Source organism: Schistocerca nitens, chromosome 1 (genome assembly GCF_023898315.1).
Source record: "Schistocerca nitens isolate TAMUIC-IGC-003100 chromosome 1, iqSchNite1.1, whole genome shotgun sequence".
NCBI classification, from domain to species: domain Eukaryota; kingdom Metazoa; phylum Arthropoda; class Insecta; order Orthoptera; family Acrididae; genus Schistocerca; species Schistocerca nitens.
The window spans coordinates 109276761-109289296 of record NC_064614.1 but is presented as its reverse complement, the minus strand read 5'-3'; the positions used below and the strand labels follow the sequence as shown (position 1 = coordinate 109289296).

At 41.2% G+C, this 12536-nt stretch overlaps 1 protein-coding gene across 1 annotated transcript in view; it reads right to left on the bottom strand.

Annotated features, from left to right (window-relative positions):
- The window catches only part of LOC126253606 (RNA-binding protein Musashi homolog Rbp6), a 1376810-nt gene that overhangs the window by 1034321 nt on the left and 329953 nt on the right, over positions 1-12536 (bottom strand). The gene's annotated exons all lie outside the window — the stretch shown is intronic.

Sequence of the window (12536 nt, the reverse complement as noted above, 5' to 3'; positions counted from 1 at the left end):
TTGTAGTGCCTAGAACCGCACGGCTATTCCTGCTGGCAAATGTAAGACAGTGTCTCAGTATTTTATAAGATCACGTAACTGTTACAGTGCATGCCTCACATTCTGTTTTCTTGAAAACGTTTCCCTGTGAATCCTAACTTATAGCTGTAAAGCTCTTCGTCGCACTCTGCCGGAAATGAGAAGGTGGAAGAAGAACGTTCAGTCAAATACGAGACATGAAAGAAATCTTTCTACCGCTTTCAGTCCTCAAGAGAAACAAGGCACAGTAGGCTCACTGCGGGGTGACAATGGTGTTAACAGAAGGAAGGTCCAATCTGTTTTCTCTCGATCGGCTACCAATTTTGAGCCAACCAAGGCGCTGCGAACAGCGCATTTAGAGAAGAAAATAAATGAAAAAAAAGAGAGCAGTAATTGTATTTGAGCGTGGTTTATCGATTGCGCCCGTGTCGGGGCGGCTTCGCTGCGTCTTCAAACGCGCTCCGCAGTTGGCCACCGCGCCGGAATTGCATTATACAGAGAGCAGTGGGCTGCGCGCGCAGGCGCACAAAAGCGATCTCTTCAGTTATAGGCACCAATTTCATTCTTGATGGAGTTTGGAAATTACTTTTTCTGCGCTGATAAACGTTTTAAAATTACGTGAGGCGACGCGTCATCGGCAGCGCGTCTCCATCACAGGACGGGAAAAAAAAGAGAAGAGGACGGTAGACGGAGTGGAGTAAAGACAAAAAAAGAATGGAGGAATTGAATTTCAGGATACCGAATTTCGAAATGCGCTATCTATCGCTGGCAACGCTGCGGGGGGTTGGCGAAGCGAGCGTCCGCTACGTGCGAATTGCGCAGGAAGTCAGCGCGTACTGAGGACGCGGTGATAGAATAGAGTCCCTGTGTGTAGGCAACCGGGTGCGGCAGAATGACGTGAAGCGACCATGCATTCACAGACGCATGAAGTACCGACGTCTCTGACGAAACAGCGTTCTAGTACGATAAGGAGGTTAGCTCCTGATACACCCATCACAGTAGCCACTGTTTTCGTGTCTACTACTTCAGCAAATGAAATAACTGAATGAATTTATAATAGTACAAAAGAAATTACCCAGGTCTCCGGAGGAAACCAAATTTGAAAAAGGATTTAAAGCTAAGGAAGAAAAATAAAGACTTTGACGTTTGCGCATTACACTGTAATTCTGTCGGAGACAGAGAGTGGCTTTTAAAAGCAGTTGAATGAAATGTACAGTGTTTTGAAAAACAAGAGTAATGGAATGCTTTCGAATTAAATCAGACGTTTCTAATGGAGTGAGATTAGCAAATGAGATAGTTAAAAGTGCTAGATGAGGTTTGCTGATTGGGCAGCAAAATAACTGATGATGGAAATAGTTAGAAACGTGGTTCTAAAAAAGAGAAATTTATTAATATATATACTACAAATTTAAGTACCAATGGTACAAGGACGTTCCGTTACGTCCAATGCTGGGGTGCTTGCCAATATCGGTGAGCACTCGCAGTAGGACAATATGTAAGGGAAAAATGAAATGAAGTTTGTGTTGCGGAGGGCACTCAGCTTAGGTAAAGATATAAACCAATGGTACAAATTTAAGGGATGGGAAGTATTTTCTGCAGGAATTTGTCTGGAGTGAAACCTGGTACGGAAGCGGAACGTGTACAAGAAGGAGTGCAGAGAAGAATATAATAGAAGCTTTTTAGATGTGGTGGAATGGACATATGCTAGGATTAGTTAGATAAAAAAATGGTGCAAATGGCTTTGAGGACTATGAGACTTATCATCTGAGGTTATCAGTCCCCTAGAACTTAGAACTACTTAAACCTGACTAACCTAAGGACATCACACAGATCCATCACACCGTAGCGGTCGCGCGGTTCCAGAATGAAGCGCCTAGAACCGTTCGGCCACGGCAGCCGGCTTAGATGGATAACTCGAATAATTTATGAAGAGGTACTTACTGGAAATGGGGAGAAAATAAATTTACGGCAATATTACTTAACTGAAGGAACTGATCAGTGTACAGGGCAAAGCCTGAGCCGCCGCCTACCCCCCCCCCCTCCCCCATAAGATAATGTGCATTATCTTGTTGTCAGGTTGTGTACCAATGTCCTTGCATTGATCACAGCTCGTGATAAACGTCAGCTGGAATAGGACATAAAGTAGGCAGGCGTATTCGTACTTTCTCCGTCGTCGTGAACAATAACAACGCAAAGGTAACACTACACGCCCTTCTTTCGTACTTGAACTCTCAAGGCAACAATGCTTTATGACATTTAAGCTACATTATCTTCCTTGGAAGACAGCACCGAATGAAGGAGTGCACAGCATCCAACAGGAAATTCAAGTAAAATTGTCTTTTACTGAAACTGATTTTAATCTGTAACAGTTGTTGCTTTCTAATCTAGATTTTCGAAGATAAATATCTCCGAGTTAAAAGAAATTCCCACATCGTGAATGGTGTGAATTTCAGCTGAAATAAATTCGCGAAAACAACTAACGATATTACTTAGGATGAAGTGCAGTGAAATAAACTGAACGTGTAATTTAATGAACACCTCATGACAACCTGTCGAAAAAGTTGTTACTTATTACATGTCAATGATTTCAACCAATTTTGTCAATTCATTTCATTTTAGTGAACTTAATTCAATTGATGTACCTGTATCTCCTTATAACAAGATAAGCCCCGGCTTTCCACCAGGTATGTTCCCTTAGCGGTACAATACCCAAATAAACCCCTAAAGGATCTCCGGTAGTATCATTTGGGACAAAAAGGAGGGAAACTTTAGTTACATTGTCAACCTGAGTCGATCTTGGAGATGTGTTCAGGATGTAGCCTGCTTAAAATAAGCAGGAGATTCGATTTTCGCTCCTGGTTCAACATATATTTTTATTTGTCACGACGCATTCAGATTTTGTATGAGATGCTGTTTTCATTTTAGCCGAGATTTTTTACTTATTTTCCTTGCGACATTAAAATCAATATGGGTGTATTTGTACAGTCCTACTTCGATGTATACGTGTCGAGGAGTATACCCCTGGTCGTATCCACCAGAACCCTACAAAAGGTTCCGAGGGCAGGACAGCGTTTGTGGAGCCAATCCACACTTCCGTTTAATCCTCCATTCCCGCCAGTCCTTCAAACCATTTACGACTCCCCTCGCAGCGCAGGGTCCGCACTGGCTCAAAGTTAGGGAGTTTTAGAGCGTCGCAGTTGGGAGCAGTTGGCGGCCACGGAATGCGCAAACAATCCGGCAAACACGCGCTTCCCTCCCCCGGCCGAGCGCGCTGCCAACTTGGCGCGCACAAAGGGACTACCTGGCCCGCGTGTATTGTTCCGCCTCTTAGCGCGCTGCGGCGGCAGTGTTTTGTTCCAATGCGGATAAACTGCCGCGAGTAGAGATTTTATTCAGACTGGGGACCCGGCACGGCTGCGGGTGCGCTCGTTAGCTCTGTGAGGGATCGCGCGCGTCGGACGCTGGCAGTGCGGTGGACAAACATCTGCCAGAGTACAGCGCCGTGAACAGGCCATTTTCTCGTTAATTACTGTCGTCTCCACGACGTGTACACTAAGTATTTGATAGGACTATTAATGAATCGCAAGCTATAAAATCAACCAGTAAAAGCCTCTCCTCACTGTCTACCACGAATATAGTGCATTGTAACAGTCATTTACAGCGTTCAAAGCAACAGTCGGACGAAAGTGTGCTTTTTGATTGTAGGAGATGGTGACCTTTTTTTTGTAGCTGTCACATTGCGGAGATCGTTCACAGCGATAGTAAGTATATCTAACGTTATTGTAACATAAATTTGACTTTGTGCTACTGTTTTTACGAGTAGTTTCGAAATTAAACCACTAGGCCATTATGCATTTTTATACAAAATTTATTAACCTGTAAGCCTATTTTTGCTTGTTATTTACCACATTATGAATTCATGGAATTTTCGAGATGTTGGATGCCCCTAGGTACAACGCAAAATAGCTTCTCAATGTATCACATGAAATAAAATCCGATTGAAAACTATATGTTCCATTATTAAAAAGTGAAAGAATCTTCTTAAAACAATCTAATATTTACTTTTTGCTAAGTTCTTCCTTTATTCATTGCTTACTATGATGGTAGAGGTTGATTATGTGAAAAATTTGAAAATTATTTTCCAAACTGAAACCATTTCCTTAAAATTGTTTATTGTTTACTTCCTTTTATAATTTTTACTTACTATAAAGATTAATTTTGTGAAGAATTTTAAAATCATATTTTTTCTTGTTGTCATGACTCAAAGGGTAACTATAAATACTTTGCAGCCTCTTGGTTGATTTATTTAATGTTTTTGAATAAAATTGAGTTAGGCTATAAAATGAAAAAGTCACATATCAAACTCCAGACTCGAAACCCAACAATAAATTTTCAGCGATGGTTCACGTATGTTTTCTGAGTACTCAGATATAAGAGGCGCATGATCTTCAATGGCTCGTTACATTGTTATACTATATCACTTATTAGATGTGTACACCAATTACTTTTCTTGCTGTGAAAATACCTTCACAACAATGACGAATCTTGTTAGTGCAACCAAGAAAACGTACAACACAAAACGGAGTAGTGCAATAAATCTGAGATGTACAGCACACATCGCAGTGTTCAGTCTTTTCTGTCCCTGTTCAGCACAATACGTAACAACAGGTATTGTTCAAATTGTCGACCATCATGATCACGGCAAAGTGTACAGTGACTCACCGTCAGTTGTTTATAGGCACAAAACTCGCAGGAGTTCGTCGTACGACTTCCGCGACTGCGACAATCCTAGCAACCAGGTTCATGTGAGTATCGACCGGAGTCTCGTAAACTAGGCTCTTCATATGCCTCCAGAAGAACAAGACCACTGGCTCCATATCTATCGATCGAGTTGGCTGCAGAACGGGACCACTGCGACCAGTTCATTGCTGTGTAAACTATACGTTACTGTGGTTCCAAAATCGAGTGGGAAGTGTGCCAGCGACTCGCTCTTTTATAGTATGTATTTTGAAGAATTCTCAGTGGCACATCTGCCACGAATATTGGGAGGACAAGTTGAAGGAATGTTCTGTACACATTTAAATTTATATTTCGCAAGCAGTCGTGCAGAACATGGCAGAAAGTACCTTGTACCAGTATCACAGCTGTTCGGTCGTATTCCATTCCCGTACTGGACTAGTCCCAGGTCCTTGGTCACTAGAATGATCGCACACTCTCCTTCGATACTCGTTCTCTACATTTCCCCATGTAACACCCTAATGAACCCCAAAACCCAATTAGGAAAGACCATCATGATGTAAAGTAGGGAAAAGTTATCCTGACAGGTACAACAACTGTGCCGATGATATAACACCAGATTAAGGATTACTGTGTTTTGGTAGAAAGGAAGAAGAAAGAAAGGTCATCTTTAGTTATTTGCCAAACATCTAAGTAATAATTGCAAATTAATACCATGAAAGTTAAGTTCAAAGAAATGTCGATCAGATATTACTTTTATGTGGAAGAGAGTTGTAAACGCAGCGAAGAAATTCAATGCGTCTACAATACTCATTCACGGAAAAAGTAAGTCGCTTGCTAGCTATCGTGCTATCACGTCATATGAGAGCAGCTCTTGCCATAGTTGAGCGAACGGAGTGCGACGGGATTGTTTTACTTTCAAGAGTCGTTGTTGCATGACGTAGACGCACGAATTTTCTGAATTGATATTGAGAATAGAGACCGGAACCGAGATAGTATGCTGACTGTGTATACCGAGTTGTTGGACTTTATTAACGGAAGTACGCAATATTGGACTCAACATTCAGATAAGTGAACTTATAGAAAGGAATGGACAAAATTTCAAAAGACTATAACACACGTTTAGTCTCGATTAGGAGACATTGACACGAATACATGAAGAAGATACAATTACGCCGAGGGTTAAAGCTGTCGTAATTGTCACGATACTTGAAACTAACAGAACTGCCAGTGCTAATTAACCGTGTGGCGTGATGTTTATAAACTATGTAGCGAAAAGGAACAATAAAATTGTTCATCAAAAGTGGAAATTCAACTTGTCGCCTCCATCATTCTATGAATATTTGGTAACTGCTCATCAAAAGTTAATGAACAGTGACTATTTAACTTGGAAGTAAATTCGTGGACTGTTAGTTGTGACAAGGAAGATTTGGACACACATAATATTACGACGCAAGATAATTAAGACATTGCTAAAGAGTATCTGTGGATCTCGCGTCATATAGAGCGAACAATTTTACTTAACAACGAACAAACAACGACCATTACGATCTGAAATTGATATTTTTCCTCGCTTTGGTGATGTGGACGATGCGCATGAGGGAAGATTCATCAATTACTGCACTAAAGTGTTAACCGGGCACATAATAATTCAACTTCAAACCATAAGAGACAATCAGAGTGCGCAGTTCGCATTAATAAGGAAACTGTGCGGACTCGCAATCAAACTTTAATCATTACGCGAGGAACGGTTTCTTAAGAGCTTTTTCAGATCTTGTCTCTCGTTAACCGACGGAGACATTCATCATCGCGCATCGCGTCTCGACTCCACCGACCGAGATGTAGCAGTAACAGCTCCACGGCGTCGACAACGACACCACGCGGCGGAGAGGGGACGTCACACCCTTCAGGAATTCGAGAGAATTACGTCACCCTTCTTCCAAAGATTCCCACTCAAGTTTTCGTAGCATTTCCGTTACATATATACACATATACTCAGGACGTCACGCTGCAGCACATGGCGGAGGGTACATCGTGCTAGTGTTGTCGACTTTCTTTTCTGTTCTACGCACGTAATGAGTAAAGGAAAAGTGAGTGGTTAATGGGGTCGTGAACCGTTGTGCGTAAACAGCAGCTGTTACCTTTCTGCAAGGATAAATATTTCCAGTACTGCTGGCAATTCATCGCGCAGCATCTGTTAATCTATTTGGTAAAGTGTATGGCCTTATGAGTCTGTCACCGACAAGTCCTGCGAATACGCTGATACTGAAGCGATCCTGATGCGTCACCTCCTTGATCGCTCGAGGACTTGGACTTCCCCACACACACTTATTTCGGTAATTTACGATACCATCTCTTGTGAATCTTGCCTCATGTGTCAATAAAATGTAGTGTGTGCATTGCAGATCTTCAGATCGTATCACAACGGGTATTGGTTTCAGGACATACAGAGCGTCCCAGGAGGAATGGTCAGCATTCAGAAATATGACAGGAACCATCATCTGAAGCAAAAACGTCTTGTAAAGATGGGCTCTTAAATGCAACCTTAAAAGCTACAAGCACTTATTCGCTAGAAGAGATGCTTCACAGCAGCGAGATGGAAAAGTTCTCATAGCTCTTAAGATATGTACTATAGAGCCTTTGTTTACTGGACATTTTTTCTTGTTTTGGCCCATGCTATCTGCTCAAAAAACGTGGAAGGCAATGAGCTCGCTTTCGCAAAATCGAAGATGAAGAAGTGCACACAGCTCGTAATGTGTGGATTTAAAGTTCATGTTCACTATACATTTTTGTTTCGAAAAGTCGTTCCTGTCATATCCCTCAATATTTACCATTTCTCCTAGGACACCACATGTAATTAAAGAAACTTTTCTTCTAGCTTTCATCAATACTACCTACTGCAGGAATATGTTAAATTGTTTTAAGCACTCCGTGTCAACAGGAATCTCCATGGGGCTATTCGTGGATCCTTTGATATACGGAAAAGTAGAGAAATGCAGGAAGACCTGGGGGGAGGTTACAAATTTGAGGAACGGACTGGCAGTCGACAGTCGAAGAAAATATGAAAAAATATTGGGGTAGAATAATCAGAAGATCCAGAACTGTCAGAAGTTACTAAAACGTTTAACACTTCTAAAAGTATCTAAGGGTCGCTCCTTTTCGACTTAATATGGAAAATGCACAGAAACTGGGAGGAAAGGCAGATGTAAAGCGACTCGCTGGTAAAATATTAGTGAAGTGTACCTCAATAACGAAAGAAATTGCTTACAAAACACTTCTTCGACGTATTCTTGAATACGTCTTATCAGCCTGGGGCACTACCAGCTGGGCTGAGTGGAGGAGGTAGAGATGATCCAAACAATATCGCGTATCGTCACGAGTTAGTTTAGTAAATGCTAATGCATTACCAAGATGCCCATCAAGCTCCAGTAAAATGCGCTAGAGAGAGGGATTGTGTATCACGAAGAGGCTTACAGTTAAAATTCCGAGAACGGACGTTTCACACAGACTCAAGCAACCTATTAGCTTCTCCCACATACATGTCGCGAAATGACCATGACCGCAAAAATCTACGAAACTCGAGCGCATACGAAGGTCTCACAAAAAGAACGGGAAAGGGGACAACTTTAGTGCTACCGAAAGTACCACCCACCCAATGCCGCATAGTGACTCGCGGAGTACAAATGTAGATGTTAGCATATTAGATACGAAGTCCTGATGGGATTCTTTCGTGCTACGAATTCGTCACGTAAATACAGCACAGTGGCTGTAGCGAAGCCCCCTTGCTACGTCATCACCTGCCTTTATCGGAAGCGAGAACGTTCCCTGTCCCACCCTGCTGGTAAAACAAAGTACAAATCTCTTTCGCTCCAATGGTATTTCCGCCGTTGTACCAAAGCGGAATCTGAGCATCGTATAATCATTCTAGTCACGCACCCCAATGCCTGCTTTTCATCTGCCAGGCGCCCTGGATCTGAGCGCACCGTGCCACTAATTATTACGTTTATCTGCTTCAATTTAATTACGTCGGCCGAATAACCATGAAATTAACGTAACTGTCATTTAAATTACGCAATCTCTCCGGCTGGAACAAACAGCCTTATTTTAACGCTAGCAGATAATAAAATAATAACATCTGAAAGTGCGAATACTCAAATTTCATCCGAAAATTCCACTGCACAGACTAACGTCAGACAAGTGTACAGTTTTCGACAGGCTTTCAGTTGTAATTATACAGGGGAGAGAGGGGGATTAATTTTATAAAATACTGGAAGGTGATATTTATCAACAATTCCAGACAAAATTCACTTGCTATGTCTGGTTATCATAGGGCGCCAAACGTAGCCTTTTTTTAAAGCAGTCGACGAGTCTACAACCTGCGTACTCGTATTCGCGGTATAGTAATCAGTTAATAGACATTTTATTTGATTTTGTTACCCTTGAGGTAACTGATGGTTACGAGTGCGAAGATGAGAAGAAATCTCTTAAAGTTATTGTTGCACAACCGAATAATTCAACACAATACGAGCAGTTTGTTGGATCTGTACATTTGGTTCGCCAATAATGTGCCTTATGAACAGAACGTCTATTGACGACTGTTTTAGAACATTGTACAGTTGTCATGTCGACCTGAACACCAGAAAAGACGAAACGTATAAAAGGGCTGTACACGTTGAATAAAACATATACATAAATATGGGAAATCTTTACACAATCATTAGGTTATACAAAACTTGTACCGTTAAAGGTAGAGATCTCCTCAGCGTGAAGGTGGGCTCGCACACCGCAGTGTATTAGTAGCAAAGACCCTTTTGGAGATGGCAAGTCCTTAGGAAATGACTTCTCCACGTAGTTATATGGCGAGCTACAGTTAAAGGTAGACGCGGAATCAAAGATAAATTAGGTATTTTTCACCCATATAAATCATTTCTTCAGGCGAAAGAAATGGTAAGTGGCAAGGAAAAAATTCTAGGGCCTACTGGAATTAAACCCCGGAATTGGCATCTGTAGTTCCAAAACTGCCCACTGAGCCACGAGGAACAAAAAACCTGTGAGAATAAATCGTTGTTTTTTAAGGAATTTTCCGCCGTTGGACTAGTATTCATTTATTTCGCACAATCACGATTTCAGCTATATAGTCGATCTCATGTGCAAACTGAAATATCACAAAAGTGTGACCAGCCTAAATGACATGAAATTATCATAATAATACGTACCTGGTCTTATAAACCAGTTATTGTATTACTAGATACGAGTGCATGTCAAACGTACGTAATACACCGGGATAGTCATGAGATACGTCCAAATATCACGTCTGACCTGCTTTTGCCCGGCATAGTGCAGCAGAGACTCAACAAGTCGTTGGAAGTCCTCTGCAAAAATAATGAGCCATGCTACCTCTAAACCTACCCATAATTGAGAAAGTGTTGCCGGTGTAGGATTTTGTGCACGAATTTATCTCTCGGTTATGTCCCGCAAATGTCCGACGAGAATCCTGTTGGGTGACTTCGTTGGCCAAATCATTTGCTCGACAGTACAGAATTATTTTTTTTATCAAACCAGTCGCAAACAACAGTGCCCAGCGATATAATGCGTTGTCGTCCATAAAAACTCCTTTGTTGTATAGGAACATGAAGTCCTTAAATGGCTACAAGAGCTCTGAAACTAGCCGAGCATATTCATTTCCAGTCAGTGATCGGACCAGTTAGACCAGAAAACCCAGTCAATTACATGTAAACACAGCCCACACCATTACGGAGCTGTCACCAGCTTGCGCAGTTCATGGTTAAGGGGCTCCGGAAAGGCTCAAAATCATGAAAAGTTCAATTTTTACTTTTTTGCGTTTTCTGAATCTGCAGACTATTACCTTTTAATAGATATATAATTTATTCAATTCCGAAGACTACAACTATTTTTAAATTTATTTTGAAATGTGTTCTACATGGTCGTGACCCACTGTGGCGCTGTTAAACTGCTGTCAAATGGTGTTATTATTAACGTCCGTGTTCATCAGGTACATTTTAGTGATGTGAGATAAAGTATGTGTTGTGGCTAACCTGTGATGGTTCAATATATATCGCTGGTGTGATTGTCGATTGTTTCATGTTTATTTACTCTGTCGTTATCTCGAAAATATTCGTAATTAATTCTGTTTCTTGAGTCTCTGTTTTGTTGAAGTATAATAATGAGTAAAAGTAAAGTTATTAGAAATCCTGTGAAGGCTTTTAAGAAAAGGAGAAATGTTGGAAAGCCAAAGGTATTTAGAAATATGGGAATGAAGATAGGTTCTAACATGGTACGAGCGATGCTTGCTTTAGACAAGGAACGCCTTCGGGCTGCAGACAGGGCTGTAAAGAGTCTAGAAATACAAGCAAGAGTAAACAGGAGGAGGAACAAGAGGAAGCTGGAGGAGGAGTTTGCAGAGGATGAAGATAATCCATCCTATGGACCTGGAATGCACTAAAAAGTTAATCCAATCTTTGTCGCTCGATTCCCAAAACTTTTATTTTCTCATACTAATTACATGTTCTTCCAAACATATTTGTTTCAAACTTTCAGTAAATGTTACACAGTACCTTCTGCATAATTTAACACAGCCTTTTCCCAAAAAACTGTATATTTTTGAATATATAAATAAAAAATTGCAAAAAAATGTTGTGAATTTTCATTACAATTGAAAAAAAATCATCTTTAATAACTGAACTAAAATTTTGTAAAATCCCTTTGTTAAGTTGTAGCCCATATTCCAATAAATAATCCTTAAAAAGTTCAACTTCCTACCTCAAATACTTTGTGAGGAAAGATGTAATTTATAAGCGTTATTTTAACATTGCAAGTATAGGGCGTTCCGGAGCCCCTTAACAACTTGGGTCCATGGTTTCGTGGGATGTGTGCCGCACTCGAACCCTATCATCAGCTCTCAACAACTGACCAGGTGACAGTTTTCCAGTCGCCTAGGGGCCAAACGATATGGTCACGAGCCCAGAAGAAGAGCTACAGGCGATGTCGTGCAAAGGTACTCGCGTCGCTCGTCTGCCGCCATATCCCACCAACGCCAAATTTCGCCTCTCTGCCTAACGGATACGTTCACCGTATGCACCACATAGATGTCTGCGGTTATTTCACACGGCGTTGCTTGTCTGTTAGCACTGACAACTCTACCCAATCACCGTTGCTCTCTGTCGTTAAGTGAAGGCCATCGGCCATTTCGTTGTCCGTGGTGAGAGGTAATACCTGAAATTTGGCACTGTCGGCACACTCTTGACGTAGTGGATCTCGGTATGTTGAATGCCCTAACGATTTTCGAAATGAAGTGTTTCATGCGTGTAGCCCCAACTACCAGTCCGCGTTCGGAGTTTGCTAATTCCCCTCGTGCCACCATAGTCACGGTGGAAATCTTTTCACATTAATAACCTGAGTACAAATGACAGCTCCGCCAATGCACGGCCCTTTTCTGTCTTCTGCAAGCGATATTACTATCATCTGTAAGTGGGCATATTTATTTATTTATTTATTTATTTATTTATTTAACCTGGCAAGATTAGGGCCATCAGGCCCTCTCTTACATCTAACCAGGCGTTCTACTTATTTTACATTCATATGTTTTAGTAGGCATGTTAAACTACATCTAGTATAAAAAGTGAAATAAACAATTTGAAAGTTACACCTGGAAAAATACATACATATAGAGTTTATATTCTTAGATCACAAGTACTGTTATAATTAGACATTATTGAAGAGACAGATATTAGATAGGAGTGCTGGCAGCAGGGAGTATGAGG